At 43.1% G+C, this 21,727-nt stretch overlaps 1 protein-coding gene across 1 annotated transcript in view; it reads left to right on the forward strand.

The window, feature by feature from the left end:
* The first annotated feature begins 414 nt into the window (after window positions 1-414).
* AKAP13 (A-kinase anchoring protein 13) overlaps window positions 415-21,727 on the forward strand; it is a 200,893-nt gene continuing 179,580 nt past the window's right edge. Inside the window, exon 1 of the mRNA XM_075159879.1 lies at window positions 415-470. The gene's annotated coding sequence lies outside the window, so the exon portion shown is untranslated. The remainder of the gene's footprint in view (window positions 471-21,727) is intronic.

Here is a 21,727-nt window from a genome sequence, read left to right on the forward strand (position 1 = left end):
GGTGGGTGACTCCTCCTCGCTTCCCATCCCACAACTTGGTCCAGACTTTCTGATAATCCAGAAGGGACAGGAGGGACAAATGACTGAAAATCTAAATGGGGCAGCTTAGCTAATTGCCTTAGGCCTGACTTGTCTGCTGGATAACACTAGTTTTATTGCAGTCCAACATGATTGACATTTGAGGAATTGCACTGGTATAATACTGGCAACAGCAGTGGAAAATCTGCCCTATTGTTTCTGATATGTTTGCCTGAGGAGCACCTTTTTGTTACAAATAACTATCTGAAATGCAAGTGATGGAGTGAATGTACTTCTTTTTCTTTAAATCACTGACTTTCCATGTTCCCAAGAAAAAAAAGTGAGTGAGAGTATTATCCTACTTACTAAAACTTTGCCTTTTTCTGTGTTTTTTCAGGCCTTTTTTCTTGGATTTTAGTACTGGAAAACTCTCTAATGACAACTTTGCTTAGGTAAGTGAAGCAAGATTTTTTTTTTGTGGTTTTTTTTAGAATCACTTCCCCTATCTTAACTTCTTCTGCATGTTGTGTTGTAACTGTGAGCTGCCAGCCAGCTGTGCTGCGTGTGCTGTGGTTAAGGCTAGAAAGATGTAGTAAACAAAAGTAGGGGTAATGCCTGTAGTATGACATAAGGACCTCATTTATTAATTTAATCAAATGAAGTGGACGTGGTGCAGAATAATGAAATACAGCTTTCATCTGCATATTACTGCATAATCTCACCATTTATAAAATTTTTTTCAAGAGATGTTTCTGCATTTTTTTTCTTTTCTGGAAAGTAAATGTGTTTTGTTGGTATCACTTAATGTCATTTCGTTAGGAAAACGAAGCCTTAAAACCTCCAGGTCTGCAGACACAGTTGCTCTTCCTCCGTCCCTTTCTCTTCCCTCTTTCCCTCAACAGTTCTAGGCAGGATTTTCTGACATGGAGGGCAAATCATGAGCTTGAGAGTTTTATATTTTTTTTTTATCCCAAAAGATGGGAGAACCCAAACAGATTTAACACCCCGCTTTCCATCTTCTGAACCACCCCATTTACACCTCTAAAATGCTAAATTCAAGCTGATCAGTGATAAACAGGGTTTCTGAGCATTGCTTGCAAGCACATGGTCTTGTCTGCTTTTAAATACCTCTGCAAACCCAGTTCCTGTGGTGCTACATAGCACAGGGGCATTCTCCTGAGCCCAGGTCCAGCCCAGCGGAAGCTTGGGTGATGGGTGGAAGAGCTAAGTGTGCTGCTGTATCAAAACGTACTGTATTTTCCTTTTTCTGTGATGGAGAGAAGATCCGATTGACCTCTGATGCAAGTTCATCCCCCGACGTGCCGCTAATTTGATGTACTAGTTGGAGTTGCTTGTAATCCTGGATGAGGCCGAACAGCGACTGCAGTATTCTCGCGGGAATACAGTATCCTAGCATCTATGCTGACAAAGATAAAAGTGCTGCTCTTCTTTGTAAAGTGTCTGTGAAGGGCTTTTCCCCCCTCTCTCTCTGTGTTTTCTGCTGCTGGGTCCGTAGCAGTACCCAGCCTCTCTCCCTTTTGATCTCCTTCCAGTGGATGGTCAGCGTGGAAGCTTCTGGCCTCTGTCCCTTGAGACGATGGACATCAGTGAAATAAAATTGATCCAGTCTTAAACCAGAAGTCTTCTCCAGTCTGCTTCTCCCTGACATTTGTTCCTCTTCGGGGAAGACTCCAGGAGAGTGAATAGGTCCTTAGCCTTAAAACCTATTTTAGCAAAATAGAAAACTCCAGAGAGGCTCTTGGGTTCATTTTAGTTTTCCTTTTAGGTAGCTTGTCTGGGTGTATCTATTTGCCATACCTTGAGTTCAGTACCTTGGCAAAGGAATCTTGTGCAGTGTGGCTTTTGTCTTTTCCAGAAACGCACACGAACTGGCTGGTGGCCTCCAAGCTGTGGGAGCTCCACCTAAGGTGGACTTCCTAGTCCTGATAGATGGTCTGCCTGGCGGTTTGCAAGCTGGAGTGGACCGTGAGACAAAGCTGGAGCTGGACATGCTGACATCCTTTGCATTTTACTAAATCAGAGAACAGACCTTAGCAGAGCCGTCTATGGTACATGTCTGAGGTAGCTTGTTGCTTGGGATCCAGCAACGCGTTGCCCGTGAGACAGGCTTGCCTGTCCTGGTGTGCTTGCTGTTCCCCCTCGACTGCTACATAGCTTAGGGAGTGACTAATTTGCAGCCTGAGGCTGTATTTATTGATGCCGCTGCCTGTCCAGAGAGTGGAGAGGACTCTGCAAACCAGGGAACTATTTAGGCAGCAGTTTTAAATCCTTTTAACTTTGTATATTAGACACATCTAGGAATATATGCAGACCTAGCTAATAAATAACCCAGGGAATGGTAGTTAAGAGGAAAGGACATAATTAATTCTGTCGTGTATTCTGCTTTAAAGTTGGATCCAGAGCAGTAATGCGTTACGCTGGAAAGGTAAATACTGTCATTATTCAACAATGAAACGCGTACGAGGCTGACGCTGTTTTCCTCCTTTTGATTTAATAATTTTTTTGTTGTGGTTTAAATATCTTAGGTGGTCTTTCTTTGGTATGGTGGAAGCCTGATGAAGCCCTACCCTTTCCGAAGGGTCATTACTCCTTTATTTGAATTTTGTATTAACGCTGCTTTGCTGACACAGAACGTGTGCTGTTCGAGAAGGCTCTTACTGTGTTTGCTGTGGTTGGGGTGCTTGGCTGTAATTCCTGCAATATAGTTTGGAGGGAGGGTATTGCTGTTTCATCAGGTGATCCCTTTTCAACTCCCCGCGTTGCAGTGTTGACCCAGGTCAAATGCATGTGCCACATAATAGGAAAAAAAAAATCCTTTTTGTGGAGATGCTATTAAAAAGCTGATACGAGTTTCTGTTAACTTGCATCTCTTTTTTTTCCTCCCCCTATACCAGAGTGCAGAGAAAAGGTCTGACTGTAGCAAATGCAATGTCACACAGTCCTTCAAGCTTAACATTTTTTTCCAAGTTTTTTTTAGTGGGGAGAGGGGTATGGGGGAATCCTCAATTTAGCATCTTAAAACATTTAAAGCTGCTGTAAGAATGATGGTATCTTTGCTAAAAGGTATAGTTGTCATGGTAAAAAGTTACATTAAGCAAGGTAGTTAACTTCTTGGCTTGTGATGATAACTGTGATAATAGGAAAATACGCTAAAGTGACTGCAGTTTGAAGCTCTCCCCTTTTTATTACTCACAACACAGCCCCTCCCCACTCCTTCGCACTTTCCATCTTGGCAAATTTCTGATGTATAGTTAAACACACATACAGGAAAACAAAGACTTTATATACCTATTCCTGTCTTGTCCATGCTCCAGACAGCCCAGCCCGAGTATCAGAAGATCACTTGAGTTTGCATAAGCGAAGATGTGTGTCTCTAGAGCAGGTTGGTGTTGTGCAACCCCTCAATGCCTCTTCCTGTCGAGTTCTCTTACAAGTTTTGCAGCTCTGGCTCTTCCAGCAGAAGTCTTGGGCAAAAAACACTCACGGAGACACCAGTGGAATAGCTGATGCAGCTCAGCAGCAGCAGCCTCCTAAAATAAGTGGTGGAAGGATGCCTGTTTCTCTTAGCAATATTTTCTTTGGAAGACAAGCATGTCCTCAGCATGTCCTTGGCTCTCTCTGTCTCCCTAGCAAACTATAGCACTGAATACTCCTCCTTCCACTGTTCCCAGCTCAGTCAGTTTAAAAGTTCCTGATTAAAAGCAACATGGTAAACTGTATTTCTGTGTTCCTTCAGGGTCTGTTGCTTTTGATTGCAGAAAGCTTGCAAAACTCCCAAGAATTTGGAGAGGAAGGGAGTCCTTCTTTGGTACAGATCCAAAAGAAGTTGTGTGTTGTCAACTTGCACAAGCTCTTTCTTCAAAGTATGAAATACTTTTTTTTTTTTTAGGGGGAGGGATCTAATAGAAAATTGTTAGCCCTTGGTGGGTGGCACGAAGCACGCTGACAGGAGGGGCTATTGTTCTGTGGTTAATGTGCTGTTTATTTTGCAGCCAGTGATCCTTTTATTCTGCTGAGGCAGATGGAGGGATTCCCAGTTCCACAAGCATAACCCTGGGAGAGATTAGCTGGTTTTAGGTTTCACCACTTGGATGATGAGGTTAGCCTGAGACAGAGATGCATCCCTGTGTATGGAAATGGTCTTGGCCCAGATCTTGTCTAGCGATGTAAAGCCTGAGAAAGGACCAAGAGGTCAACTTCAGCTTCTTAAGGAATGCAATGTATGTTCATTCTGTGGCATGTGTGGACTGCTGCTTTTTTTTTTATTTCAAAAAGGGTAAAAAAGTTAGTTACAAGCTCGTGTTATTTTTTTAAAATGCTCTAATTTGAGCTACAGTTAGCTTCGAAAGTAGACCCTACTTTACAGCTACATAAATATTTATATCAGTGATACTGAAGCACTAATGATAAAGAATCTGAAGGGATTTTTTCATAGCTACAAAGCAAAGAACATTTCTCCCAGTCTCTGCCTCTTAGCCCCTTTCCTCCGCTTTACCTGTCTCCCTACTACTGAGCTCAGGAAAGTCCTCAATCTGTAGACACTAGGACTTTTTTTTTTTGCGTCAGTAGCAGTCTTAATTATCTGCAGTTCTCCTAATACTTGTTACAGAAGTGAGCTCTTCTGCTCATGTCAGTTAAAGGTCTGACATTTTTGGTGGTGTCTAAAAAAACCTGAAACTCTGAAACAAGCTAAAATGAACAGAAGCTTGTTTCCTCTTTGCTCACATGGGCACTTACTCGCTTCCCCATCTGCTTTGACTTTGAAGATTGCTGAGGTTCTTCCTCCGTCTGACCCACTTGGCGTAAGCTAGAGAAGATTATCTTTCTTCAGTAGCCAAGTTTATAGGGCTTCAGCTTACTCATAAATAATCCTTGAAGTTTTGAGTGCTGCCTCTCTCCTTCTTTCCCCTTCAAAACTGACTTGCTGTTGTTCGTGTACAAACCGGGGAAATGCTTTTTCAGTCTATAGATAGAGCGGAGAGTTGGTGCAGTCACTAGGCAAGAAGGCATGTAAAGCGTGCTGAGGAGATTTCACTACGTATCCATGATTTTAAGTATTTATCTCATGCAATTTCGATTTGTGGTCCTAGCACAAAAGAATATCAACCATAGAGGAGAGCTTTGCTCTGCTAGTCCTTCTACGAGCACAGTTCCAGAGTACAAAATCAGTATGACAGAAAATACAGGGCCTGAATAGACAGAAACATCTTCATAGAAACATGTAATGTTTCAGTGTACTCAAAAGAGGACAGACTGATGCTCTGTCTTTGCTTTTACGCTCGAGTACCTGCACCAGTAATGGGTTTGCATGTGTGAGGGGTTATTTTAAGGTAGCATTAAAACTCACTTTCAGCTTTACTGAAGACAGTTTTCTTTTATTCTGAGATGGAAAGTTGTAGTATTGCTGTGTTTGGGCTGTTGGGTTACAAGTGTGGTATCTGTGCAACTCCAACTACTTTGGGTCTCTCTGCACACTGGAGATGACCTCTTCTCCTGTTGTCATACAGGTGCATGCTGTGCCAGAAGAGGTTTTGTTGAGTAGCTATCAATAGTAGAAACATGTACAAGGTTTTATAGAATAGATGGTTAATTCTTCTAAACTGCCTTAAAATTAATTTTAAGATTATCTGAAATATAAAAATCCCAAAACCTTCCTCCAAATTGTTGCACGTCCCAGTGAGGTGAGTCTACAGAAACCAACTTTATCTAAGTGCTGGGCTCTCTACAGTTACTAAACCTTTAACTTCTGTGTGTTTGTAGATACAAATAAATAATAAGAGTAACAGAAAAAATATCTTTGTTTTGGCCTTTCCGTAATAAGGGAGTAGTGGGACCGCCAACACAAATAATGTATGAAAGCCTTGAGGTCGTAGTCTTGCTGTCTTTAAACTCGTTTCAGCATTTCTCATTGCCTAGAGTGAGCTCGTGTGGCTCTTGTAGTCCTTTGCTTTTGCCCTGAATGAACCAAGGTGTGACTTTACATCTGCTTTTTCCTGGTAGCTTCGCATTAACCAGGAGCGTATGCGTGTCTGGGTTTTGGCTTGGTTTTTCTTTCCCTAATTCTCCTGCATCTTGTAGCCATTTTACTGCTGTCAAAAGCATAACGTGATTTTTAGTTTTCTTTTACTACTTGTTTGCTGGACCTGGTGGGCATGTGACATTTTTGGTGGACCCGGAGGTTCTGCAGACCAGCTTCTCTCGACTTGAACTTTCAGGCCTTGTGATCTGCACGTGGTCCTTCTGGCCTCTTGGTAGCAAGAGATAGCAGCCCTTCATGGAAAGATAGGCTGTATTTTTGTCCTCCTTTGAACATGTGGGATTCTAAGTATTTCCTATTAGATTTACCAGTAGTATAAATAAACTGTTTTGTTTAGTATAAGCTCTTTATCCTGATAGGATTGGAGACATCTTATAAAGCAATGACTATAAATTTAAAACTAATATTTGTCCTTATTTAAATAAACATAAATCAGGATGGTAGACAAAGAACTCAGAAGTTCCCAGCCCAGGGACCTGAAAGACAGACCTACTTGGATGTAGGCTCTGTACTTTTTGTCCATTTCCCTATTAAATTTAAGGCATTGCACACCTAATTAATACCTTTTAAAATTTGTGTCAATGATAGAATGGATGTATATTGCAATGGACACAGTTTTTAGTTTTAAAGTTACAGAATACACATAGGAGACATGTAAGATAAATAGATGTTAAGGATGGCAGATATTTTGCAGGTCTTCTGGTCCAGCATCTTTGCCACCCTAGTTGGCTTGATACAGAGAACTCCAAACCAAAGCCTTTAAACTGGAAAGGGTAAAGTATGGGGTAGCATGTTGTAGAAAGTCTTGTAGAGTGTGGGAGTAGATGTGTAATTCCAATAACATAATGCTAGAGAGAAGTTTCCATGCCAAGCTGTTAAATTTCATTGCTGTGTTAATTAGAAAGGAAAAAGCCCCTTAGTTTTTATGAAGTTTTCCAACTCAGTTGAAGCTCTATCACATTAGACAACGAAACGATCAAGCACTTGTCTGGATGCCAGCAACCTTGTACTTCCAAACTAATTGTGTTTTTATGAATCAGTGTTAACCTTTTGAAAACCAAAGCTTAGGACTTGGAAAAAGCAGATGCTGATGAACATGGGGAGGGATGGGGAAGAGAATATAGTGTTCTTGGTCATGAGGCAACCTCTGGCTCTCTAATTTTGTTTACCAAGTAGCTATTATTTTTCATACATAAAATGTAGAATTTTACCTTTGAGGAACTTCATTTAGGGGGTGGAGGTGTTCATAGTGCTTTCAAGGCCTGAGTTCAGCTCATAATCCAAGAGTGAATTCAGTATCTTCACACACTGAGGGTGTATGAGCTTTTAGTTCATCAGGCTTTTAAAAAAATTACAAATTTGCAGATGTTTGAGGGACTGGGGGGGATACCCTTGCCTCTCAGTGGTGGTAAAATTTAAAACTCATATGGGTATGGCTCTGATCAACATCCATTTCAATGTTCCCATAAAAAGCTTATGACTTGGCAGCGTTTCAAGGACTGGAAAAAAAATGCTCTGTATACAACATGTTTTATTAATGTTGAAGGAGTAAAGTTGCTGTATTTCAGTGTCTGCCACTGCATAGAATAAGTTCAGTTTGGCTCTTGCAGACTTTGGCTTTTCCCCTGAATAAAACAAGGTGTGACTTCACATCTGCTTTTTCCTAGTAGCCTTGTATTAATCAGGAGTATACATATTTCCAAGTTTTGGCTAGATTTCCTCCTTTTCCTTCCTTAATTCTCCTGTGTTGCAGAGTAAATACTTGATTCTTGACCCTCAGCTGGTACTGTAAAGTGTATTTGCGTAAACCTTGATGTTAAGTATCACATCCCACTTACTTGCTGTGATGACTTTTTGCCTCCTTCTAAGCTATATGTAAAGGTGAATTTGAAATTAGGCAGCTGAGAAAGAAGTAGTCTGTTAAAACTTGGCAAATGTGGTTGACCTAATAAAAGCAATTTAGAAAAAAAAAAAAAAAGGGAAATCAGTGTTGTAAAACATGATCTTTAAGGTGCAATTGCTGAAGATAATTTGTGCAGGCAAAATGCTAGGGAAGGCAGATAGGCAATTTCAGCACAAAATCACAATTTACAACCACGTACTGGTGTTACTTCAGTAAGGTTACCTCTGCGTTGGGCTTGGCTGGCGATGAAGGAATGGCTTAGGGAGATGGCTGGAGTGGGCTCGCTGGCGGTGTGCGAGGCACCGGGTCACGCACTGAAACAGGAGTCTGAATTCCGATACTGAACACTGGCCCCTTCCAGCAAGCGCTGCGCAGCCTGGCTGTAGGACACAGCCTGGGTTCTCTGGGACAGGAGAAGCGTGGGTATGAGACTTCTGAAAAGTAGTTTTTTCTTCCCTGAGTTATCATACTGTTAAATATTAAGTGAGATAGCTATATCTCCGTCTTATGCTTCTGATTTGTGGGTACTATTGCTTAATTAATATTTATGAAGTACTTGGAGCACTTTAAAAGTGCTGTAGGATTGTAAAATATTATTGCATTTGCGTGTGCACGCTCTTAAATGTGGAGATTTCCAGCTCCTGCTGTGTGAGCACTTGGCTGAGTCACGCAGGTTCTCCCTGACCCGGTTCTCTCCTTGTTTGCTCACTCCTCCCATTTGACCCAAGCCATCAATTCTTTCCTTGTCCTCCTTCCTGCCACGGGTTTGTCAGTCTGTCTCTCGAGGATCAAGCAGTTCTGTTCCCTCCTCTTCCTCTTCAAGTATTCAAGGTCAGGGTGGATGGGGCTTTGAGCAACCTGATCTAGCGATAGATGTCCCTGTCCATGGCAGGGGGGTTGGACTAGGTGGTCTTTAAAGGTCCTTTCCAACCCAAACCATTCTATGATTTTATGATCTCCTCCATCCAAGCCCCTTTGAAGCAACAGAGGTTCTTATCTCCCCTTGCCCTGTTCCAGGGGTGCCTGTGGACATCTTGACCCTCTTCCCCACGCCCATGAGGTTGGGCATTGGTTCCTGGCAGCAAACAAGGCATTTCTTCCTCCAGTTCCTCCCGTGTTTCTCCCACAGGCCCTGCACAGAGGTCTGGCAGTTGCCCTTTGGGGAAACCATTTGGACTTTTGATTTGCTTCGCTGGGGAGGAGCTGGGTGAGCCTTAGCTGCTTTTCTCCCCGTGGTGGGCATGGAGATCCTCGGAGCTAGAGAAGAGTTCAAGGGCAGCAGCCGGACCTGGACTGAGGTTGGGGATGGACGCGTGTGTGGTGAAGGCTACAAGCCAAAAGTGTTTTGGTGCTGTGGCAGGGACAGAGTGAGAAGGTGCTTTTCCAGGAGAGATTGGGTTCATCTGGAGCTGATGTGGCTATTGTGGCCGGATGTGGTGCTCCCTCTGAAGGCGTCATCCTGTAATGGCAACTGCTGCCTTTGCAAGGCACTCGCATTGCCTCTGTCTGACCTATAAATGTTTTGGAAGTTTTGATATTCATCAGTACTAGACAGCTGAAAACCAACCATGTGAGCATGATCTGATTAGGTATTTGAAGAAATTCCCACTTCCCAGATCAGAGTAGGCTGGACTTTTAAAGAGGCTTAATATATTATCTGCAGATAAAAACAGAAGTTTAGCACTGGACTGTCTAACAAGAGATGCAGAAATACCAACTGCTTCACCAAAAGCTAAAATCCCTTTGTAACCAAACTTGAAGCTCCCTGAGACTTGCTGGTGTTACCTGCAGTGCTGGCACCAGTGCTTGTGGCTGCATCCTCTGAGAAAAGAAAAGCTCATGTAACTTGGTCTGCTTCCCCTCGCTGAGCCAAGGCTTTAATTCAAGCATGTATAAAGGAATTTGATCAGGCTCCTAACGTCGGTCACACTTTGAACGAAGTGAAATGGAGTAGAGCCGAGTTACAGAATACACGCTTTTTCTTGTGAAATCTGAAGTGTTTGGCAGGTCCCTGAAAATATGCATGAATAGTCCCTATCAAGTTGCTGCATACTCTGGTTCAGCTCCTTGCTGTTACCTTGTGCGATGAGCTCGCTGCGTGGATGATACAGAAGAATTTCATTTTTTTTTGTGTGGTCCTGTCAGCCGATTCCCTCGGCATCTCTTAATCCTGGATATTTATGGCTTGAGATAAGGTATGTGTTGAGTTGCAGTTAATCCTGAATTAGGTCTATACTCAATCTAGCAAAGGAGGAGAATTTTTGTTATGCTGGAGCCCTTCTCGGAGGGGTTATGTGGGTTTCCTTAAAATAAAAATGAGGGGAAGGGAAAGGAGAATAGATGGTTAAGTGGTTTCAGTCACTATTAATGTTTGCCTACTGCAGCATTAACTTGTATTTCACATCTTTTCCCAGCGGTAGGAGAGGAAGGAAAGGAAGGAGGAAGTTGGTTGTACAGTTTTAATTGAACTAGGTTAGCGCTTGTTAAACTGGTGTATGTTACAAAGCTATGTGTGGGGTGTTTTTTTTTTTTTAGTGCTTAGTTGTATCCAACATCCCTAGGAGTCTTGGAGTTGCAGGTTCTTGGAAGATTTAGACTTGAATTGCCGTTGTCTTCATGGGGCGAGATTGAGCTGAATGTGCAGCAGGACCTGGAGAGTTGACATTTTTTGCTAATTTAAAGTATTCCTCAGCTCTTGGCAATGCTGTGAGGTGTCATGGACGTTGTCAGCACACAAAATTTTTTCTGGATGCCTTTAGCACTTGTTGCTGTGCTCCTTCCCACCTTCTTTCCAGCCAGTAGTTACCACCCTTTTTCTTTCTTATTTCTTTTTTCCAGCAGTTTGTTTAGCAAGGAATGACATTCCGCAAACAAACCAAACCTTGGGTAATATAAAAAACTCAGAACTGACCCTGCTGTCAGTGGAGTTGTGGGTGGGGAGATGATCTCCACGAGGAGGTCATCCCCTGATCTCCTGTGCTGTGCCCCAGCCCATGAGTTTTGTGTCCGCCATTCACCTTAGCTGGCTGGAGCTGAACCTTTGCTGTTTATGCCCGTTTAAGAAGTTAATCTTTCTGAAAGGCGCTGAGCTGCTTGGTGTGGTGTGGTTGCCTCAGCTACGGGAGCGTAAACCAGTAACACTGGGGGAAATGGAGGGATAAACATTTGCTGCTCTTTATTTGCATAGGGAATTACAAGAACCTGGGATACGTTTAGTGACTTGGAACAATTTTTATTTGAATGCTGCCTCAGTCATGACCTCTGTGCGTTTACATAATGAAACGAAGTATTCAAGCCATTGCAATGCAATAAGAAAAATCTGTTAAGATTGCAGTCCCCTTATTTATATCAACTGACCTTGGTCTGACTAACAAACCAATTTTGCTTAATCTGTTTTTTTTTAATTAAACCTCATATACTTAAAGGAATAGGTTACTGGCATTTACTCAAAGCATCTATGAAGCCTGCCTGTTGCTCTATGTACTGCACAGGTTGAAAAGCTTTGCCAGTGCACAGGTTGGTATTTTAAATTAAATGCATAAAAGCAAAGGAAAAAGGGATTAATGTAAGAACTATAGAGCTTGCTTGTTGGTATTCCTGCGACTTGATTGCATCTACAGGTTCTCCTAAACTTTATATTCATATTGCACCATGGAATAGTTGAAGTGCCACTCACTTGGGGGCTCTGGAGTGACATTTATCAATGTGGCCTCCTAAGACAAAGCGGACTTACGCTGTAACCTGTCCCTCCCCAGTGAAATCACGGGTGTGTTTGGCTTTCCATCCTGCTCGTGTATTCATAGAGCTGAATTGGACTTCTGTGGAGGGGGAGGAGGAGGAGGAGTCTGGTGACTGCAGAATCTCCCTCCCTGGCGGAAGGGCTGCCATGCTCTGCCATGCTCTGCAGCTTCTGCCACTTGCCATCTCTCCCAGCTTCTTCCCGAGCCCTGGGGAAAGGGGTGAACAAGACTGTTGTGGTTTAACCCGGCAGGTAGCTAAACACCATACAGCCACTTGCTGACTGCCCCCCCCAGTGGGATGGGGGAGAGAATCGGGGGGGAAAAAAAAAGTTGAGATAAAGACAGTTTAATAGGACAGGAAAAAAAGGGAAAATAATAATAATGATAAAAGAATATACAAAACAAATGATGCACAATGCAGCTGCTCATCACCTGCTGACTGATGCCCAGCCAGTTCCTGAGCAGCAGACCCCTGGCCAGCTTTTCCCCTAGTTTATATACTGAGCATGATGCCATATGGTATGGAAAATCCCTTTGGTCAGTTGGGGTCAGCTGTCCCAGCCGTGTCCCCTCCCAACTCCTTGCGCACCCCCAGCCTCCTCGCTGGTGGGGTGGGGTGAGAAGCAAAAAAGGCCTTGACTCTGTGTAAGCACTGCTCAGCAGTAACCAAAACATCCCTGTGTTATCAACATTATTCTCATCCCAAATCCAAAACACAGCACCATACCAGGAAGAAAATTAACTCTATCCCAGCTGAAACCAGGACAAAGGTGTTCGGCATCGCGAGGCTGGAGAGTGTGTTGGGAGGTTGCTGGTGTCATTCAATGACTTTTCCATTTTAACGTGCAGTGTTGGGGCTATTTGAGCAACTTCAAAAATCAGGTCCTATCGAAGGGATAAGGAAGATATGTGCAAATGTGACCCCTTGTGCATTGTCTCTTTTTTATGTGATAATTCATGCCTGGTGAGAAGTCGTCTTGCAGACACATAAATGGGGTGTAGGTTTTTCAGGCACAAACAGTGATGCAGAATGATGTTTGCTGACATTTGTGGATAATACTGGAAAAGTTGATGTTCTTTCCTGACTGTTGTTAGCCTTTATGCTTAGCTTCTGTGCTGCTGTGACCTTCCAAGATGTGTGGTCTGTATGTTACTAAAAACATACAGCAAATAAACTTGTCCAGGCAAGAACATGGCCTTGATGCACAATTGCTACCTAGAGCCCTAGGCCTGAAAGAAATATTAGTGTTGGAGATGGTCGTAAGGAGTAATCTTCCAGGTCTCTCTCTATATTTAGTCCTTTTAAGGTTTTAGCTATGCTTTTGGACTATAATTTTTTTTAATTGCAAGGGACATAAATCTTGTTGCTACATTACAAGGGAATGCAAAAAAAAAAAACCCAACCTTCCTTCAATTCACAGTACATTCCTCATATTAAAACAGAAAAAAGTGCCCGACAGTGATGCTGAAAAGTGTATGCCTTTTGAAGCTGTGTGGAGATGAATATTCAACCTATGAGCCAGGAGCAAGCTGCAGCAGGGAGTATGTGAGAGCTTTGTGTGGGAGGAATTTAATACACCCATGGTTTACATAATATAAAAGAGAAGACCCCTCTTTCCTTGACTTACGGGAGTAGCCCCACTAAATTCAGAGCTATTCACATAAAGGAGGATTTGCAGATTGCAGTCTAATTTAGATGTATTTATTTGTGTAAGACAGGCTCAGTAATACAGATAATGCACAATTTATTATGTCTGTTAAGCTTTCAGATTTCCATCTAGTTTAGGAAGAATCCACTGGACTTTATCACTCTGGAAAATGAGCCTGTCATTTCCTGAAGAGTAATAAAGAGCATTGGCAAAGACTGTAATGTCTTTCAAGACCCAGCAGTGTTTCTGCGTAGAGTTTGTGGGCTGCCAGGCACAGAGTGCCCAAAAGACCAGTTTTAGGTACGTTGGTGTTATAATAGCTAACCAACCAAAGCACGGCTAGTTGAGCATTGCCAGCAGTTCTTGACTTTGTCCGTGATTGAGAGTGCACAGGAATAACAAAGCCCCTTTATACAAATATGGGAGGGTGGTGGAATCGGAATGAACTTGCTGGGAGTTGCCTTTTCATGGAGGAACGGGAGTTTCTGCTCCCAAAAGAGACCTCCTGTTGGACCTGTCAGACCCAAGAATCCAACACCAGCCTTCATACCCCTCCCTCGCAGTACTTTTAGCAGGGTGGTAAGTTGGAGGTGGGGAACCTCTTCACATGAAGCAAAAGCGAGCAGCTCTCGCTGGAGATGAGTTGGGTCCTCAAACTGAGGCAAAAGGTACAACACAGCAACTTAATGAACCCTACACTTTTTCAAGATATGCTTGAGATAAGCTGCTGTGATTGTGTCTGTCTTGGGATATACCTGTATTTCTTTGCTGTGTTTGAACATACTCTTTGAATTCTTTGAATGTGTTGAGCACCTTTCTCCATCCTACTACATGTGACCATTGTCTGAACATCAATAACCCGGATGCTCATCCTTTCCATTTAAGCTGTGATGCATCTGGTGACATTTGTTTGAGAAAGTTTCCTCTTGTTGCTCGTGTTCTCGTCCTTGCCCCGTGAAGGCACGGGATTATATTTAGCGTTCTTTTCTCCTGCTGCTCCAGTTCAGAAAGGGCTGGAAAATTCTCCATCAAAAATTGGTAAGAATTTTCTGGCTGCCTGAGGGTACTTTCGTTCCAGTCCTCGCCTTTGCCTCGCGTTGCCTTGTAACAGCAACGCTTCCCCAGGAACACGGTGTACCTGAGAGGTAGGACACATGCTTGCTATGGTAGTTATTCATCATGGATGCTGATGTGGAGTAAGTTTGTGTGGCCAACAACAACGATCAAAGCTAGTTTTTAACAGGAGTGAAGCTGGGTGTGAGAGCTAGGTTGCTGGTGGGATCCTTTCAAATAGGAAGAAACACAAGCCGCTGGCTTTCTAGCTTTATATTTGGGGGAATAAAGGACATAAAGCATCTCTCTTGCAAGGTGGGTTAGATGTTAATGCAGCAGCTGGACCGAGTAGAGCAAGCACTCTTTTGGTAGGTGCATGAACAGCATTGTGCAGTGCTGCCTCTGTACACCTTTAGTGTTCATTCCTCTCATGCTCCATCCATCTGGTACAAAACATCTTCTGAGGATGGAAACTAAGGTGGACTCATGCTGTTTATCCTCACTGAAGGGTAATTCTTGATGCCTTGTTTTTCTTTTTCCACTGCTCTCCTCCAGTCCGCTTCTGCTGAGCTGGCTCGGTGCTGGGCTGCTGCTTGCAGGCAGACAACATGATGTAGTGTGGGAACAGCTTCTTGCTGACAGTGTCCCTGAGCTGGTGATAAAGAGGAGTCCTGAGACATTCTTCTGCAGATCACAGTCCAGATTGCTCTCACGCTCCCTTCTGTCTCATGTTTATCATACCCGCTCCAAGCAGTGTAGGAAGGGGGTGTGTTTAGATTGCTTTCGTTTAAAAAAAAAAAAGAGCTTGAAACATTTGATCAGTCCTGAGAGGTAAGGGTAACCAATGTGGTAAAATGTCATATTTTTAATCAGAAAAATTTGACACATCTGAGAGACTAATTGTTTCATTGTAAACTTCATTTGCAGTGCAACAGGCAGATGTGGGATGTTTTACTGCAAGACAGTGTTGCAGGAGAGCTCAGTGTTATGCTTCTAGGATGAGGGTATCCTGGACTTATAGTGAGAAATTCTACAAAAAAACCTAAAACCACCAAAACAACAAAAAACCCACATTATCCCAAGTCTTCTAGAAAACCATAGCTCAGAGGCATGTCTCGGCATGTATTATGTTGTGTGGCTCAGATACTCTGTGGTCAGTGGTAGTGTTTCCATTCTATGTAAAGTGGCCTTGGGCAGATAGAGCCTGAGTTACCTGACTGAAGGGAATTTTCCCTTTTCATAAGTTCAAAATGACTTCTGTTTTCATCATTTATGTACATCAGGACCATCCAGTAAAGACACACATGCTTACAATAAAAAGAAGACTGAATCTGCATTCTTCTCTGTTGCTTTTATGTGGGCCTTTTGGCTCATGACTCACAGGCTCTTGTAGAGGCTTCCGAGCCAAAAATGAAGCTGCATTTTTCTGTGTCACATGCTGCCTTGCCAGGTCCAGTAATAGCAACTATTGGACAAGAAAGAAGAGAAGAATACAACCTGCCTTACCGCAAGTGTGTGTGGAATCATCCTCGTGGGAAGTTAAAGATGACTTTCATAGCGAGTAAACATTTTTATAAACTTCCTCCATCTCCTCATCCCTATGCATATGCTGCTTGTTAACACCCTGGATGCTTGTGGAAATAGTACTACTAATAAAGGATGTCTCTGTGGTTTTGTGATGGAAGACCTATTACCAGTGACTGAATTGTGAGATGTTCCTGGAAGAGTAAGATCCAGCAGTAGGGGAGAGGGTTTGAATTACAGCTGGAAAGCATTGAGAAATGCATTGTTTTGGCAAATACATTCAGCTGAGAAAAGAAATGCAAAGCAGAGACCCTGCTGGATCCTTAAAGTGGACCTCATTCCCTGTGTAATGCAGATGTTTCCCACAACAGTTCACCAGCATGTTTTGCACATCTTCAGTCCCCAAAATGGTACTCTTGTCTATGTTTTTCATCTTTCTAAGATTTTACTTTTACACTGTGCCATGAGAAGATTTGACCTGTTGAAAGACAATGTAAAGAAGAAATGGAGCAATCTTTTGAACCATATTTTAAAGTGATGGGTTGGGAGTTTGGCCTTTCTTTAAAACCTTCTGGAGAAGCCCTGTGATGGTAATCAGTTGCATCTGATCAGAAGACAGGCTGTAGGCTTTGAGCATGTGCATTTTTTTCAATTAAGCGGTTGTGTCCTATGTTGGATCTCTCTCATTGAGAATAAAAGATGCTTTTAGTGTTCCCTAAATTTGTAACAGCACTTGATATCTAGCCCATGTTTCCCCTTTTATGTAATATATATGCTTTCTTAATGCACAAATTTTGAAGTGCTCTTTAGTGCATTTCTTACAAGCTTATGAAACTTCTCTTTAATCCATTACTAAAGTGTTGCAAATACAGACTATAACTGTAAACAGTATATGCTATCGGTGAAGAAAAACGACCGTCTTGGAGGCCTTTATTTTAAAGATTGCTTTTTGTTTTAATTAGGAAAAATGTCAGCTTGCCAGCATTTCACTGCAGCTTCTTTTCCCCCACTGCAGCTTCTTCACAGGAAGATAACTATCGTTATGAAACTAATGTTTTATCTTTCTTTGTGCAAGATAGTGGAATGTGAGGTTTGTCCTGATGCTGCATCGCCTTGTGTTGGAGATGTTGGTCAGAGAAGGTCCCCATCACCATGGGGATGGGGAAGCAGCACGGCAGGGCCACCAGCCAAACAGCACTGCATGTTCTTGCACGGTTACTCTAGGAGCCTTGCTGGAAATAAGAAACCAGATGTGCTTGTAATGGGATTTTGGGTGACGAACAAGACCGTAAGAGTCTTTCTTTTGTAAATCTTTTCATTACACTGCAGTATTTCCACCCTGAGTGCTTCAGGACTTGAATAGTGTAGGTGGATTTACAAACTGTTGACATCTAAATGTGATCCTGCCTCAGCTACTCCAAGTCCTACGTTTTAAATTTTCTGTTGAGTTCTAATCTGTAGCTGTCATGTGGATGAGTGAGACTTTCACTGCTTGATAGATATGTTTGGTGATGATACATAAAAAGCTATATAAAAAACATACCTATGTTTTGCCTATATTTATCTCACTCAAGATAATGTGACTGCATTTTTAAGTCACTGATTGTTTGTATGGGGAAACAGCAAAAAAAACCTCAAACCCCAAGTTCTTCCCCCAGTTACTTCCAATAGTTTCGATATCTGCGAAAATAAGTATCCAAGACAGTAATTTTTCCTCAGTGATAGTAATTATCCTTTCACATTACACATTTTATGTTTATTGTTATTTTAATAACTTGCAGGTTGGATTTATGAAACTTCTCTGATCCTTTGTCATTGTGAACTGCACCTGCTCAGGTTTCTTACTTTTCATAAACATTTTGAATAAACCTTTGCTGGCTTTTGTATCAAAATTTAACTTAAATTCCCTTTGGAAGCACTGAGATGTTGTTGAATCTGCTCTAAGGCAATGTAAGCGTACCTGTGCGTGCACCTTCCATGCAAAATGGAAAAGAAATTTCCTGTAGCCGTGGAAGGAGCAGACTGCACTACTCCTGGTCTCTTCCTTCTCCATTTCTTGTGCCCTGGTCCTGCAAGGGGCTGAGCACTGTGCCCTTCTAATGCAGCAGAGAGCTAGGTCGCATATCTAATAGCAGCCAGATGAGTATTGCCGCCGACCTCGGTGACCTGCTTAGTGTTAAACCACTGCACACTTTGCTGAGCAATGTTGAATGCACTGGGGGATTGAGGTCTTGGCTCTCCTGGAGACTCAAGTGCTTGCTTCATAGCAACTGATTGATGATTACTAGAGGAGGATGAGATTCATCTTGTTTGATGTCAGCCAGCTAAAAATTCAGGCAAGTGCTAGCCAAGCTAGTTCTGCAGACCTCTGCAAGCAATGAGAAGATGGGCACCCCCAGAGCATGCTGCTTCCATCCTAAAATCACCGAATCATACTGGTCAATAGAGCGGGAGGAGATAACTAGCTTAGACTGTGCCCGATTTTTAGAGGGGTAAAATTGGGTGATGGGAATCTTCCCCTCCAGGTGTCCCGGGTCATTTTTACTCCATCCTTCTTGGAATAATGCAAACTGTACAAGAAATTGTTAAACACTGGTGGCTTTGCGAAGTTCCAAACCAGGTAAAATTGTTGTGATTTACATCAAAACCCAGCCTAATTGATAGGAACAAATGCCATCTATGTTTAGACCATGCTGTTTTCTTTGTCCTGTTGCTCTCGGGCATTAGGAGAGAGGAAGGGTCTGGGAACAGAGCAGTAGCTGAACAAAACAAGGTGAATTAAGGGCAGAGCAGGAGGCTTAACTTGCAATTTCCTTGTCTTTGTTGGTTTAAGTCTGACCCTCCGCATTGTTTAGTGTTTTGTATTTAATTTCCTCGCCTGCTTAAGGAATGGTTGAGGCTGGCAGAGCAGCTTCGAACCATGGTCAGGTGGAGCATGCAAGATTTAAATAAAGAACCTGTTTTTTACTTCCAGTGGAGACTTTAATGTTTTTAAAATAGGTCAGAGAAATTAGATGCTGGTTCCAGAGGTGCGGAGAAACCTTTTAGTCCTGGTTGGCTCATAACTTTGTTCTGTAGCCTTGAGGATGAAAAAAGAAAGTCCAACCTCAAGTGTTCTGGTGAAGCACAGAAGGAGCTAGATCAGTGCATTAGTGAGACGAGTTTTGCTGGCAGCAAAACGGGATTTGATCTTTTGCTGCATCTCCGTGTTGAGCTTTTTTTTCCAACCGTAGCACTTTGCTCCTTTCCCCTCCCGGTGCTCTGGCAGTTGAGAGGTGGAATTTGCAAAGGAAAACAGCTGTAGTTCAACCTGTGGAAAAATTACTGAAGACAAATCCTTTGGGGTTATTGAGCTTGGTCTCCAACTTCGAATTGCTCCTGTAAGCGTTTAGAGACAGGCGTAATCCTGAAGTGATGGGCTTGAGGGGAAAATGGGGGTGAAATTTTTCAGCCTGCAACAGAAGCAATAGAACTTGAATGATCCCAATGCTTTCTTCTGACCCTAATGTCATCTCAAAAAAACCCAGAAACAGAAACAACCCTAAAATAAAAAAAAAAAAAATTCAGTAGGTAGATGCTTATCTCCTGTAGAAACACTGGAAAAACTTCGTGTTTTCTCTATTTCTGTCTGACCCCACCTTTCCCATTCCTTCTTAATCACACGCATACCTGCTAGCCCATTGCCACTCTGGAGGTTTACAGGAGACCACCTCTGTTGCTTAGGAGTTAATTGGTTCTGCTGGTTGTCCTTCGTCCACCTGAAGTTCTCAGGAGCTCTCTTCCTCTTGCGTCACCCCCAAGAATTTAGATGTCAGTAAAGAGCCCGTCCCTGGGGACGCTCCCGGGGAGAGCCCCCGGGCCCTTCAGCGTCCCGCCCCGCCATGCACGGGCCTTCGCAGCTGGCCTGGGCCTGGCGAGGGGCTGCCCGAAGAGCAGGCCCAGGGCCTTCCTTCTGGTCCCAGCGCTCCAGCCCCTTCTCCTGGACCAGGGAATCTGCTCCAGCAGAAGACTAAGGAAATGTGAGTCTCAGCCTAGCGGACCCTTGATCCGGCCAGCAGCAGACTTGTGGATGGTGGAGGAGACCTCTTGGTGGCAGCTGTTTCAGTTTGGCTTAAACCAGTTGTTGAAACCTCACCAGAACGGAAAGCCCTCAGTGGGGGAAACTCGGCAGCTACCTGCAGAAGATCATCTCTAAAGCTTGGCTGTATCTTTTCCTGGCACTGTTAAGTGTCAGGTCTTTGCTGGATGATCTAAGAGCTGTGAGATTTGTTCGCCTTTCGCAAGCTGGCTGTTTGAGAGATTTTCCGTGAGGATGTAACTCTTAATGAAGCAGGCTTTCTTCACCTGTGACACCGATCACTTATTACCATCTGATGGGTTATCTGTGATCTCTAGCAACCTCTAGTGCTAAATGCTTATGCTGTACGCTTGCACCCCTTGCATTTTTCTTTTGGTGGGGGAAGCAACGTAATGAGCATTTGCTGCTGCTAAGAAGTAGGTTAAACAGATCAGGGAGATCTGGGAAGATGTGGTGATTATCTCAGAATACTTTTCTTAATCTAAACCCATTCTTTGTTTAGATTTCTGGGCATGCATTAAGTTCTGGTGTCTTTGTTTTCTGTCGTTTGTAGAAATAACAGCACTTGTTCATTTATCTAAAGCATATTATTTCTTATTATTTGTGTGTAGGACACACAAAAGTTAAATTGGCATCAGTGCGTCACTGTTCTCCATGGCGTAAATCTGTCTTTCTAGTCCTAAACGTGCTATGGAAAAAGTGCACGTGCCCTTAGACGTCATGGTGAGCATTTTAATTGAGCATACGTTGGAGCGCTTTGTAAGTATAGATCAGAAAAATGTTGTTTAGCAATAGATGTTATCTGTGGAATAACGTCTAGATTTAAGTCTGCTGCTGTTAAGGGCAGGGCACCTGGAGGGGAAAAAAGAAACAAAAGTAAAATCGTTATCTTGAAAAAGATAGCTCAAGCATCAACAAATGAAAAGCACAGAGTATAAAGGTATTTGACCCAAGGTAAGAACAATATTAAATACTGTGGTATGGTCCCTGCCTTAAAACATTTTCCTTCAGAAGAAAAATAACAAAGTGTTGAGCAAACTGGTGTCCTAAAACCAGACAACTAGATCAGGGGTTTAGACACTGACTGAGGACCAGTCAGTCTGGGCACAGTTAGGGACAGGTATCTCTCTCAAGAAATGATAGTTTATAGAGCTCTACTTTTGCTGCTGAGGTTATTCCTCTATGTTGTTGAATAGGGGATTTATTTACACTGTTGGTGCAGCAGGTAGATTATGATTAAATCTGTGCCATTGAAGCTTCCTTGTGGGGGCAAACTACTGAGCATCTGTGTGTGGCTGGGAAAAGCTCCTCTGCTGCCCTCCGCAAGATGCGCTCTGTGTGCAGAGAGATGGTGCTTTCTGAAAGCCTCGGTCTCCTGGCATTGTGCCGCTGCTCCGTGCACCCTGTGTGCATGGATCACGTGCGTGGAAAAGTTCCTGCATGTCCATGCAGGACGGTCTCAGGAACGGCAGCTGGGGCTGGACTGTGGATCTGGGTAACTCCCACAGCCTGTTTACAAGGACTGCTTGTGCCTATGGTATGGGCTATTGGCCAGGTAGACTTTAGCACTGGCATTGTGCTCCCTGTGGCCATCATCTCTATGTGCTCCTTTGTCCTTTTTCCCCCACTCATAGTAAAAAAAGCCCTGGGTTGGATGATAACCAAATGTGTTACCACAAGCAGGCTGTGGTCAGCTGAAGCAAA

This window comes from Calonectris borealis, chromosome 11, assembly GCF_964195595.1.
Source record: "Calonectris borealis chromosome 11, bCalBor7.hap1.2, whole genome shotgun sequence".
NCBI lineage: Eukaryota > Metazoa > Chordata > Aves > Procellariiformes > Procellariidae > Calonectris > Calonectris borealis.